General features: G+C 36.1%; 1 protein-coding gene across 3 annotated transcripts in view; it reads right to left on the reverse strand.

The window, feature by feature from the left end:
- The window catches only part of LOC142353509 (uncharacterized), a 32,299-nt gene that overhangs the window by 18,590 nt on the left and 1,618 nt on the right, over nt 1–12,091 (reverse strand). The window contains exon 1 of one of the 3 annotated variants that reach the window (XM_075405762.1): nt 232–481. The exons of 1 other annotated variant lie outside the window; for it this stretch is intronic. The gene's annotated coding sequence lies outside the window, so the exon portion shown is untranslated. Of the gene's footprint in view, nt 1–165; nt 482–12,091 lie in introns of those variants that run through there. One more of the 3 variants, XM_075405760.1, reaches the window with a different exon arrangement.

Here is a 12,091-nt window from a genome sequence, read left to right on the forward strand (position 1 = left end):
ACGCAAGTTCGACCACCGAAAGTAGAAAATGTGCCTTTTGGGTTTCTTTGATGCTGTAAAACCAATTTTCCCGTGCGGTAATTTATAAAACCCCTTTTTTGTAATGGCAATTGTTGTAAAATTGAATGAATTCGCAAATGGCATTGTTGATCGAATTTTGTTCACAATTTTGCAATTTGTTGTTCCGAGAGAACATTACAAAGCCGAGTAGGCAAAAAGAGAGAAAATTACATTGGGGCAATAAGTGGGGTGCGTTGGGTGGGGGGGGGGGTGATAGGTTTTGTTGTTGGAATATGGAGACAAGGGCTATGGGAAGACATAATAATTTTGGGGGAATTTCGCCCTGTATTTTGTGGGAATAGCTATTCTTCTATTAAGGAAAGCTGGTAGCCTTCTCTATGCGTATTAGTAACAACAAGAAAAAGCAAACAAATTCCACAGCTAGACAATATAGCATTGTGTGTTGAAATTGTGGTTATATTCGGGGTAATACAGTTGAGCTCTGATCTGAAAGCTAGAAATAGAGGGGGTGAAAAGAGACACGAGAAAGAGCCAAAGCCCAAAAGTGGGCCTTTACTTTTTGAAAAGTGGGCTATTTGCCTCGCTCCCAGTTTCGATCAAATAAACTAATCCCTCTAATATAGTCGTACAAAAGGGAGGTTTCATTATATATCAAACAAGTCCCAGTAAAACAAATTCAAAGTGATGTTCAAAATGCTGTCCATTTTAATGGTCATTTCTGGTTCTTGGAAATTAGTAAGAACACCACCCCCCCCCCCCCTTCACCACCAACGCAACAGCAACGCAACTACTCACAAAACACGAATTAATGTATGCATGTCACCTGAATCTAAATTTAATCTCTTAAATTCAAATTGATATTGAAAGGTATTACCCAAGATTTTCCGGTGTTAACTGTATTTTTTTAATGCTATCAATGAAATCTTGGATTTCCAGCAAAGTAAGCCAAAAGTTTGAAAATTCGTTCTACACGAATTGTACACCGAAACTTACTTGTAAAACAAAAATCTGCATTTTTTCATTATCGAAATTTGTTTAATTATTTTTTCGGCTTTCAACACCATCGGTTAACCAACAAGCAGACAATTTCTGTGTAAATTTCGACCCCTCGTGTGGTAAATCTTTGAAGACAGCACGAGAGGGTTTAAAGCCACTTATCTGCCGAGAAACAATATATATCACTCAGTGTGAACAAGTGTTGACGTGCTGATATATAATGCAACTTGGCTTTAAAATGTCATTTGAAGTCAGCTAGGCTATAGTATTGCTCTTCTTTCTCCTTATGAAATGAGGAAAAATTATATACCACTTCCTGCGCGAATTGCTAACAATGGTCATAACTCTTTTTTCATATCTTGTCTGTTATCGCTTGTTTCTAACAACCGTATCATCTTAAGAATAACTCCCCACACATAAACACACACTCAGCACACATATACACACACAATACAAACACACACACACCCTCACACACATACATACACACATACCCGCGCGCACATGCACACACACAAACACACACATATACGCACACAAACACGCACACACATATACACACATATATACAGACACGCACACGAACAAACACACACGCACACACACACACACACACACACACACACACACACGGACACACGCAGCGTGACACACACACGCCGCACACACACACACACAAACACAGACACTCACACTTACGCACACACACACGCACGCACGCACGCACACACACAAATACACACAAACAAACACACATAAACACACACACACAGAAACAAACAAACACACACACACACACACACGCACGCACAACACAGAAACACACATCGGAATAACTTGAACACATACTTCTTAGTCAAGCATGACGTGAAAATGTCTCACTTTTTTCTTTGTTTTAACCTCTAATCTTTCCTCCCCGGTTTTCACAGATATGGTCAAAGTCATTATTATTACTACTACCATTACTTCAGGCGATGTTCATCCCACGCGGGAGTGATCAAATTATGGGGACCTGTTTCTGACGTGCAGTTCAAACTCGACTGGGGGATGACAGGCATAAAGCGTTAGAATAAAAGGTGCTCCCATACGTGTACAAATTGATTAGTACGTGAACAGACCCCGCTGAGGGGACAAAAACCTGGATCCAATTAGTCAAATTTACATGTGGGAATACTTAGTTAGCATTGGTTATAACACAAAACAGGCAGACTATAAACCATTATTTGTATTAACAATGTTCACAGAGCTACCAGGAAAGAAATGATAGGAGGATACTTAATTGGCAGCTCAACCTTGTTTTTGTATCGAGCAAAATTGGGCCAAATAACAAATTTTTCGCAAATGTGCTCGTTAAACTCAATTTGACGGGCAAATTTATGGCAACATTTTGGGGGAAAACAAAATTAATGTGACTTCTTTCTCATCTATCCTCAAAATTGTTTCACAACGGTTAAAAAGGACAAATGATGTAAATGGCAATTAGAAATTTTTCAAATAAACGTAAAAACTTTGTCATCGTGCACTCTTTCCATACTTAACATGATTATCAAATATGATACAAAATAAGATCTCAGTATATGATCTGAACACCAAAACTACATGAAAAATTCCTCTTGTCGAGGAAACAAAGAAATCTTAGCGAAATACAGCAGCATTTTTCTAACAATGAATGGCAATTTTTCAGCAAAGAAAAAATAGGTGATCAACGAGTAGCAACTACAGAAATTAACCGTGCCAACCTGTCATAGGCAAAAACTTCTAATTGATAACTTCTACATTTTGCAGAATAACTTTTCGTTTCAAGGGCTCAACAACAAATGGTAGGAATGCAAATCCTTGTGTCAAAAAAATGTCGCTTGTTCAACCTTAACATCAGGCGCCTTAGTGTCTTTATCTGTCTTGTGAGCCACATTAACCACAATATAAGATTACATAAAAGAAGTCATTGCAGCAAAAAAATCAATAGGGCGGCCCCATCTTCATCAAGGCGGACCATTGTCCCGAATCCCAAATGCAATCAGCAATTACAGAAATTTATCAGCAATGTGGCTATCATGCACAATACAGCTGTTGAGCAGACTGTGAAAACGCTGTCATAAATCTTGCAATCACTTCCAATGGCATACCTTGTCCGTGGCACGCAACGTTGTGGCCTATGATTAAACTCAAAGTAGATTTTCAATAGAGGTAAAGGTTGTCGTATGTCAAAAAATTTAAATTCCAAGTCTATCGTTTAAGATCATTCCAAACTACTTTAGTAATATATGTAGGCACAAGGCAGATATCCAGGGTATTGTTAACCAGGCTATCCATCGTGCAAAGTCAATGATGGCAACCTAGTTTTTTCTCACGATAATCTCTGGTCACTTTATAGATCATCTTTTAAAATTTTCTCGCCTATTGCCCCTTGAGTTGTACTCTCTATGAGCTATGAGAGCCTAAAAGAGTTCGAGGCTCTGTAAGGAGCGAATAGCCCAGCGTTGGTTTAATCTTAGCACAGTGTTGATTAGCCTGATTGTTATGATAAGCTTATTAAAAGGTTTCCGGTTGAATTCTATCTAATGATAGTGAAATCACGGCGACTGAGCCAAACTCTACCTCTGATCTGACAACTGATATTTCTAACAAACCAAACTTCAATTTCAAGATCAAGCGCCTATACTGAAACCCAATACCAGGAGGATTTTCACAGAGTTGTCACCAGCATACGGACAGCATGAGTCAAACGCAATGCGGAAAAAAATAGGGGAGACCATAAAAAGGTTGAATTGAAGACTCAATCTAAGCCATCACGCTGCAAATTTGTATTGAACTGAAAACGTTGATATCCAATGCAGTGGCCAATGCAATTGAGGTGAACATCAGGACAGACGATATTGTTAAAAGTGTATAAATGATTGAATTTACTAGACACCCACAATCACATGGAAAAACATCAAGATTATCAAAATTCCGAAATCAAATATTGCAGAAATCAATGGTTGCATATGTCATGAATCGGTTGAACAGCAATTGATCGAGTTATTCGAAGTTACGAATGATTCTTCCTGCAAAAAGTGGAATCAGGTCAGCTATTTTAAGGTTTTCCAGAAGGATTGCAAAGAAAGAAGTCATGAGAAAGAAGAGGCGGCTTCACAAAATTGGAACCGGAATTCGAATTTCCGAAGACTTCAGCGGAGCCCGACAGACTTTTATTAGCATGATCAAGAGTGACAGTAGAACCAAATCTGTATGGACCCAGCCAACAAAAAATCTCCATCTGTTTCAAAAAGAATCTAAACGGCACCAGATAACCAATCTATATAAAGATGCTATTGATCTGCATAATAATCTTGATGATCGAGTTATCTGTTTTCATCGACAAGTTTTTGCATATATCTCTTTGATCAATCGTCCCCTAAAAATTAGGCCTCCAAAAGTTCACGTAGATGATGAAAGTGCTTTTATCGAGTCTTGAGTCTCGTATGACAATTCATTGCCTTAGAGAAACAAGGTTGTCCATCCATGATTATACAAAGATTTATTGCATGGTTACACGAGCTATCTAATCAAAACCAGAGATAAAAGAGAAAGTAAAGCGGTGGTGGGATGATCCAAGCCCGCGCGAGCCAAACATTTTACAGAGTATAATATTACCCTAGCGGAGACGGTCTTCTGTCGCTTTGATTTCAAAGGCCATTAACTGTACACAACTGATACCGATGTCAAAACCTCAGCGGAGCCCGGTAGACTTTTACAATCATGACCAAGAGTGACAAAAAATCAAATCTGTATGGATTAACGCAACAAAAGTTCTCCATCTGTTTCAAGACGACACTAAAGAGCACCAGATAACCAATCTATATGAAAGCGCTATTGATCTGGATTATGAAATTGAGGACCGAGTTATCTGTTTTGGTCGACAAGTGTTCGCATATATCTCTCTGATCAATCGTCCCCTAAAAATTGGGTCTCTAAAAGTTCACGTACATGATGGAACCGCTTGTATTGCGTCTTGAGTCTCTTCCGACAATTCTTTGCCTTACAGAAACTAGGTTATCCATCCACGATTATCCAAACTATCTACTGCATGGTTAACCAAGCCATCTTATCAAAACCAGAGATGAAAGAAGAAGTAAAGCGTTGATGTGATTATCCAAACCCACGAGGGCAAAATATTTTTAACAGAGTATAACATTACCCTTGCGGAGACGGTCTTCTGTCGCTTCGTTTTCAAAGACCATAAACTGTACATAACTGTTACGTATGTCAACACAAAACAAAACACAAATGACTTTGTTGAACACCTAGATTCGGTTTCCGCAGATAATAACTCATCCCAAGAGCCCTTTTAATCTTAAGTGGAAATTCAACAAACATACGCGCTCAATTTGTCAGCTAAAAACACAAATGTGGTCCTCTCCAAATCATTTCATTTGTCGGAAAGCATTCAAACTCGATTCACTGAACCCTCATCAAAGTGCTGGGATCAATTCAATTATCAGAATATCAGTGAGCTAACAGTAGAGGTCTTAAAAAGAACAATTTTTCCGGTCAGTACCCCATTAGTCTGAAAAGCCCGATTAAACTGCCAACAAGTTTTTCGACTTCCTTTTTCAGTGATACGTCGTTTTTACGAAATAAGGAAAAAGTAAATGCTTACGATATCAAATTAAGAGATAAGATATGTTTGAATCAATTTGGATCCTTGTGTCAATTAATAATTCAAAATGCTTCAGTTAATCAGAAAGATAGGTGTCAAATAAACACACCTAAATTGTTCTCCAATAGTCCGGAAAATCTAATAAACCAACGAGAGCAAAGCTAAGCTCATTGTTTTCCGAAACAACTTAGTAACAATATACAATAGCGTTTCAATTTTCTGAAAAAAATTTTGATTAAGAGGTAAAGCAGGTCACGAGATTATACTACTTCAATAGCTTTAATATTTGTATTGAACGATCGAGACAAGTTATAAAATTTTTTATGGAACTAAGTCGCAAACAACAAAATCACAATCACAATCAAGTTCTTGATTCTTGTTCAAACAATAGCGCGTCGAACCTGAAAAATGCTGAAAAGTTTAACTCCTTAGGGACAATCGGACCTGATTAAAAAAGATTTGCCGCGTTTAAAAATATCTAACGAGTCAAAGTTTCTGAGGACAATAATTGGTCCACTTTTCTTTCTAATCAATATAAATGACCTTCCACAGAGTTGTGGAACTACATAAGATATTCTCTTTGCAGATGACACAAAAGTTACCGCTATTGGTAAAGTAAACTCTGATAAACTAGAAGATATTGAGAAAATCAACAACTGTCTCACTGTAACAACATTAGTCTTAAAATTAAACGAACAGTTCAATTAAAGATCGGATCAAAAGCTACCACTCAAACGCCCTCATTTATCTACACTCTCCCTGGTTATAGCATTAGTATTTGTACCTGAATTGCTGATATTGTTCGAAGCGGAGAAATTTCTTCTTTCTTACTCCAAAGAACACTTGAGAGAATTTACATCTTCGGGTAATTATTTTCAAATTCTTTTTTCAAAAGAAGAAACAGCTATCTCGGCAGTCACAATTGCAGCATAGAATTCGAAAACCGATAAATTCTGTCATGAAACAAATCTCTCTCGAGATAATCTTTAAGAAAGATTATGAACACTTCTATAATACGCTCAGCAAACCCAGCAACAGTCACCTCGTGGAACACCTGATTCGTTGTGTCGTGCAGCGGAGCCCTGTTACTGAACAAGGATGGACGTGTCGATCATAACAAAAATTTCAGGAAAAACGGACTGCACTTATATTTCTCTAACAGCTGCACCTTTAAATTGAACTTCACTTTCTGCATTTGTGTATTCTATACTTTTATGCCCTCCATGAACCTTGACGATTAAGTAGATTCGACGGCTTGAATTGGAACCAAAAAGTATCTCAAAAGAAATGAATTTCGCTTACCAAATCGAACAAAATTGTTGAAACTAACGTATTTTTGCCGTTCGAGTACCGGTCAAGGAGGCTTTCATTATAAGAACCACGAAAACGGAAGGCAAAAAAAACAAACAGAACAATTGAACTCCTATGAGAGATAGTTACCATGCCTATAGGATTGTCGGGTAAATGTACAATTTAATTAACAATGAGTTGGTGAAAAAATGTATCAATTAAGGTATGTTTCGTAAAGTTGAGTCTTTTTAAGAAAACGGGTCTTTTGTTAAATCTATTGCCGTATCAAAACTCAGCAGAAAATTATGAGATTTCTTCAATGCCGTTCATGCAAAAATCCTTCTGAATTGAAATTTATGACTAAAAGAACTAAAAGTGCTTTGGCACGATGGGTTCCACACCATAAGAATGCACAATAATTTTTTTACCAGATTATCAATCAAAAATTGAAATAATTTGCCGCACAGAGCACAACAATAACATAGACTTTCTCTCAATGGTGAACATCTTTTCCTCAATATATGACTCGAATTCTTCTTTTTTTTGTTCAAACATGTAAATTACTCAGAATATAACGCTAAGGTTAGATATCTACATGCTTTAAAATGCTAAAATACATTAATCAGTATTGTTATGAATATAATAATCTTAAAATTGTGACTGTTCGTTTTCATAGGTAAAAATAGGATTTGAAGGATCTTAAATTTTCAGAGAGTAAAAGAACAACTGTCATACTTTTGTGGTGTCTCTGATTATGGTCCTGAATTTGTAAGTGGTGACCTTAAACAGTGGTGTGAATCACTGGGAATTTAAAAAATGGAATCACCGATCTATAATCCAAGATATAATGGACTAGTTGAAAGAGCAGTTCAGACAGTAAAGCGGGCACTTCAAATTTGGAGTCCCAATATTAATGTGTCATTTGGTGCATTCCCGCAAAGGGCAATGATAACACATCGCAAAACATCAAAGACGAGGTGCAAAACTCCAGTTGCAATTCTGTTGGGACACAGAGTGTGACTACCAGCAATAGCAGATTTCGACTTCTGCGAATCCAATCTATTCAAGGCCAATGAAAAGACAGAGACAGTTCCTGCCCACCTTCATCATCAGGAAAAGATTAGACACATCTTTCATTCAGCCCCCAAAAAATCAACACGGACTTTTCTAGTGAGCGGCAACCAAATTGAGAGACTAGACGAGAACAATGTGAAAACTGAACCAAAATTGGAGGAGACCATATTTCAATCAGAACCACAACTTCAGAACAAAGATGTGTAACCTTCACACCAAGGTGAAGCTTATGCAGCCTCATCATCTGCAGAGCATCATCGACCTGAATCATTAGAGCCTTCGCGAATTTCAAAAAAATAGAAAACAACCCGACAGATTTGGATAACCTATACCCACAAACGTGCTAAAAAAATGGAGGATGTGATGGTTTCAAAGAAACATCAAAATACTTATATATATAAAACTTATTACTATAAAGTTTCAAAGAACAAAAGAAGAACTTACCTGACGAACTTTGTTGTTCTGTCGGTAAGTGATGGCCACAAAACGTAGCTCGATTCTATTTTTGTTTTGGCGCTATCATTATCTTATTGACCTATCAATCAGGTGTAAAAAGTAAATTCTCCCATCCACAGAAATCGATTGTATCTAGGCCATGTATGACTCTCATGAAATGTTGATGAACATAGAAAATGACCTCCGGGACTCGTAACTAATATCTTTTCACATGTCAATCGAGTAAAATACTTTTAGCAAATATAATTTTTCTCTGTAAATTTTTGCATAGATAACTACTATAAATACGAGCTAAATTTTGTATATTTTCAGTTCCAATTTTAATTTAAAATTCTAATTATTAAATTTCTTTGACTACTGCTTTCGACCACGACAAATGGTACATAACTTTATAAAATGAGGCAGAAATTTCTGGTGGAAAATGCTGGAAGAATTTGATGATCAGTCACACTAAAAATGGGTTAAGGACAAAATTATTTAGCGTATTTAGAGTAAATATTTGTTAAATTATTCAAATTAGACAAGTGCACAAAAACTTTTTTAAGTGTACAAAGATAACTGCTGGGTTGGGTGATCCAATTCCACAAAATAAAATTGTATTGAAATCTACTATTGACTACTCAACCCAACCCGGTGGTTGAGATTCAAAAAATACTTTGATTAATTTTGAAAATTATGGAACAGCATCCTCCTTTGTTATATTCAACCGTTTTCTATAAAGTATTAAAACAAAAACATAACTCAAATGAAATGTGTGTCCGCGGCAAAATTTGACTGTTCGATCGCCAAATACTTACAAAATTTTCAGCTATTATAATGCATAATTACAAGGATAAAACGAAGGTAGAAGGAGGACTTTAGTAACTTTCAATTTGATGCCTTTCTGAAATACTATGCTATACGGCTCTTTCAATGATTCCATTTATCAAACCATCAGTCGACAAAAATAACTGAATGGAAAAGATGCATATATTTCAAGCTTATACAGAGAAACAATGGAGAAAAAGTCTCTTTTTTTGAAACATGTAAATTACTCAGAATATAACCCTATGGTTAGATATCTACATGCTTTAAAATGTTAATAAATTAATCAGTATTGTTATTAATATAATAATCTTAAAATTGTGGCTGTTCCGGCTTCTATATTCAAGAAAAACACGGCTTGACTTCAACTTTCACAAAAAAATAATTTTCACGGCTATTGGATCAACGTTTAACTAGGTCGCGGCCTTGGTCCAAAATTGCTTATCACCAGAGCCTTCTAGAACGAAATACCAAATAATCAGACCCATGATCAGAAATTCGCTCGTTCAATTTTTTAAATAAAACAATTCATTAACTGTTATGAAGTAAAAATAATATATAAATAAATATTGCGACCACCGGGTTATTATTCAAATTTACTTCTTCTCATGCCTCGGGTACCTAAGTTTCAAAAACTTCTCCAAAGACACCAAAACTTACTTACAATGTAGTAATGGTTAAGTGACTCTGCTTGAAGTCACTGAGAACTTCTGGCGTTTATCGAGAACCGCGAAGCGGTTCGAGATATTAAGTCAGAATTTCGTAGTGACTTCTGCAAAGTCACTTAACCATGCTTAAAACACGAAACGCGCACGTTTTGAAATGACGCAAGTCAAGGGAAGCCAACTTCTGGCTAAGTTCCAACTTCTGGCATTTTGACTTCTGGCACTGCAAACTTTCGGCTTTTTAAAATGTGCACGTGAGTGTTTTAAGTAATGTTTCTACAAAACCAAGATACCTGGAAATATGTCAGCCAGACAGAATGAGTATATGATGCACGTGGTCTTATTTTGATAAGTGATGAACAAGACAGATTATAGATCAATCTGTGATGGTTGAGTGCACGTGAACAGAAATAGGACCATCTGCCAGATACGCCGCCACTCTTTTATTGAGTGTCACAAAAGAGACCAAAAGAGCGCCGTCATCCCACTTCAATCGGATCTTTCTTCTCAAAATAGGAACAGAAAATGATAAACAAACTGAAAAGGAATCAATATGTAATAAACCACTTTCATTAACGAAATAATTGATCCGAAGGATGTCTGTAAAGTTCCACTGACCGCAGAGTTATTGCCCATCATAGCTATTGCTACTTTTTTGTTGCCAAATTTCTCTTGCCTAATAATCAGGTGGTCATTCTCTTCTCAATTTGATATTATGGTCAAATAACAGTCCCTCCTAACATAGATGTCATTTTCTCGGAGGCAACAAACTCAATGAGCAATCTCCGACCTGCTAGAAGCACGCCTTAACACTCGGCTATCACGTCACTTAATATATGACCCCGAGTGACCTAACCCCGAGAAGCGCAATGATCTCTTTCATTGCGGTCCAATATAAAACTTTTTTTCTTTTTATTATTCTGCATGACACGACCTACCTTTTAGAGCAATTCGCCAAAGCAACTGCCTAAATTTTGAAATCTGTGGTGAACCAGATAATTTAAGATGAAGATGCTTCTTACGAAGCAAAATACCACTTAGTCTTCGGAAAATAAAATAATCTTATTTGCCCCCCAAAAGAGTATTGTATATAAAAAAATCAATTGAAGAAAATACTTGCAGTTAATTTAATGTTTGCCACATATCAAAAACTTTGATATTTTATTTAGGCATTGATTGCTCCTGGTTCCTAACTAATTAAAGCAAGAAAACAAAACAAAGGATTCTCTTTTTACCTCTAAAAAATCAGCTGAGCTTTTTGTTTAGATTGATTGCCGTAGGAAAACAAATTTTATTTCTTCAATTTAAATTTTAACTTTTAAGAAATGTGAGAAAAAATGAAAAATAAAATTATCACAAATATGTAGTTTAAATATCCAGGTTTATTTTCATAAACTTTTTGTCCTCACTAATTGAAAATTTAATAATGGGAATTTCTGATATCAAAGCAGCTTGCCAAGGTAAGAAAAAAGCCTCAAACATTCTGTAAAAAAACTTTAAACATGGAGGCAACTACACAATTTTTGCATATTAATTCACTTTTTCTTGCAATTCGGCTCTGAGCTGCTAACTTTCAGCTTATTTGCACTATTTCTGCCATTTCTTTGCATTTTCATAAAATACAAAGCCTCCAACTCAAAACAAAAATCTAGCCATTCACATTTGTCTGATGAAATTTTTGAACCGAAGGAAGTTTCAATGGCCTCAAACTTTAAAGGAGAATCAATTGAGTTGTGTATAAACAAATAAATTGTTTTATATAATAAAAGTGTCCACTTTCCAAAACTTCCAATAAAATTTGAAAATGTTCTTTGCTCAGAGGACGGTTTGAAAAGCGCACATTCAACAATTCAAAGAATTGAGTCCAGGGACAAAAGGCAAAAAAACACGTTTATTAGTTCCATACAAAAGACATACGGAATGGTTTTTTACACTTTAAGTTTGAAATTAATGTTATCTCAGTTAACTAAAAACCGTTTGTCACTATATCTTTTCAGATCTCGCGTAAAAAAAGTTTTTCAATAAAATCTCATTCTTCAAGAGAATAAGAATTAGTTTCGATTTGAAAAAAGTAGTATAAACTTGCAGCACTGTCGAGTAAACTGAAAACTTCTTTTTAAAAAACTGACCGTTGCCAAAATCT

The sequence above is a fragment of the Convolutriloba macropyga genome, chromosome 14, assembly GCF_964194025.1.
Source record: "Convolutriloba macropyga chromosome 14, txConMacr16.3, whole genome shotgun sequence".
Lineage (NCBI taxonomy): Eukaryota > Metazoa > Xenacoelomorpha > Acoela > Convolutidae > Convolutriloba > Convolutriloba macropyga.